Here is a 2110-nt window from a genome sequence, read left to right on the forward strand (position 1 = left end):
TATTGTATAAATACTTTTTGGAAAGAAAGAAAGACAAAGAAATTGAGTGATGTATTCATCCAGCCCTATATAATAATGCAAATTTGTCTAAAATGTAAGATTTGCTTGCTAATTAGTGTTCATTATGTTAATGGTCACATAATTGTGTGTTGCTGTGAACTAATTTCATGTTTATCTACTCTAATCAACCCCCGAGATTTGGCAGGACTTCCAGGTGTTCATATTATAACAGAAATTATTGTAGTAATTCAATGTTACAGAATGGAAAAGAAAGCAAGATTTGAGACCACAACAGGATTTTTCATTTTGGCACTGACATTTCTAAAAAATAAAAAAATAAAAAGGTAAAATGAAAGCTTGTCTATTTTATCTGTCTATGGGAAGTGCATGTCAAAAATATTTTTTCATTGTGGTTTAAACGTCCAAACAGCTTTTGTGTCCACCTCGTTTACTAACTACATTTCCCATGTAAACATGCGCCCCAACGTTTGCGCATGCGCACTGATGTCAAACCAGAAGCCTAAAAGGGATGACGTCACCTCCCTGTCGGATCGTGCTGTATTGTTGCACAGGGGAATGAGAGCGCACGAGCCCAGAGCGTTCGCGGGGAGGATGGGACTGTTTACAAGGTAAATTCTCAATCTCAGACCTCAAACTGACAGCTACATGACACGTCCAGAAAAACAAATATTATAAATACAGCCGACTTTGGACTTCTTTTGAAGTGATTTGGCTTTGAAGGGTGGGACATAGAGATCCAGCAAAATCGGCGGTTCAATGGGCGAAAAAATCTCGTCTGATTTATAAAACAAATGAAACACATTTGTTTCCATTTTCAGAACGTTTGTTTGTGTTGAAACCCTGTCTGTTTGTGATTGTTTCATCACTTTGATCTAGTTCACTTCAGAAAGTGCACTTTATAGTGTTTCTCTTTAGTCCACTTACCACCTCATGACAGTTTGATACAATGTTGCCATTTAAAACTCATTTACATACTAGATTTACTTCAGTTTAATTCAGACAGTAGTTGTCACTGTTTTACCAGATGTTTTGCTACAGTTCATGAAGGACAAAGGGAAGTTAATGATTAACCAAACGAAGATCTACTTTTCATGCACTGCGGTAGAAATGTTGGTATTTATTGAAAAAGAAATGTTTCTTTTTATGTGACTTGTGTTTTGATAATGAAATGTTTTACAAAGTGAAACTTGGAGATAAAATATCAGGAGCAAGATGGTGTTCATTCACAACAGAAGTATGCAGTAAGTGTATTGCAATGGAGCATAGTGATTGTTAGTAACTTGTGGTTTTGAATGATGGAGTATGCATTGGTTTTTGGCGCTTTTGTAGTAGTTTTTTCTCCTGTAATAAGCTTGATACTGCGGTTGTTGGGGATAAAACTGAGGCCATGGTATTCTTTGGAATATGATCCAATCCATGAAGACCCTATGAGTTTGTGGCATTTAGTCTGCTAGATTTGAGGTCATGTAGTAATATGTTTGTGTTCCCCTAAAAATAGTCAAAGGTAACATTTAGTATCTAAACTTAAAGTGTTAGTTCACCCAAAAATGAAAATTCTGTCATTAATTACTCACCCTCATGTCGTTTCAAACCCGTAAGACCTTCGTTCATCTTCAGAACACAAATTAAGATATTTTTGATGGAATCTGAGAGCTGTCTGACCCTCCCATAGACAGCAACGCAACTGAAATGTTCCCAAGTCCACAAATTAAACACAAATTAAAATTTTTTTGATGAAATCTGAGAGCTGTCTGACCCTGCATAGACAGCAACGCAACTGAAATGTTCCCATAATCCACAGCTCCAGTCTATCCGTTAACGTCTTGCGAAGTGAAAAGCTGCATGTTTGTAATAAACAAATCCATCATTAAGGTGTTTTAACTTTAAACTGTTGCTTCTGGCTAAAATACTCTCATTCTGACGTCACCCATTCACTGCAGAGGATCCATTGGTGAACAAGTGATGTAATGCTACATTTCCCCATATCTGTTCCAATGAAGAAACAAACTCATCTACACATTGGATTGCCTGAGAGTGTGTAAACTAAACTTTAAGCAAAATTTCATTTTTGGGTGAACTATTCCTTTAA

The 2110-nt window shown here is 36.4% G+C and overlaps 1 protein-coding gene across 3 annotated transcripts in view; it reads left to right on the forward strand.

Annotated features, from left to right (window-relative positions):
- The first annotated feature begins 551 nt into the window (after positions 1–551).
- daam1a (dishevelled associated activator of morphogenesis 1a) overlaps positions 552–2110 on the forward strand; it is a 57068-nt gene continuing 55509 nt past the window's right edge. For all 3 annotated transcript variants that reach the window (XM_016534564.1, XM_016534571.1, XM_016534578.1), the window contains exon 1: positions 552–629. The gene's annotated coding sequence lies outside the window, so the exon portion shown is untranslated. The remainder of the gene's footprint in view (positions 630–2110) is intronic.

Source organism: Sinocyclocheilus rhinocerous, unplaced genomic scaffold (assembly GCF_001515625.1).
Source record: "Sinocyclocheilus rhinocerous isolate Xijiao unplaced genomic scaffold, SAMN03320098_v1.1 scaffold1004, whole genome shotgun sequence".
In the NCBI taxonomy this organism is placed as follows: Eukaryota; Metazoa; Chordata; class Actinopteri; order Cypriniformes; family Cyprinidae; genus Sinocyclocheilus; species Sinocyclocheilus rhinocerous.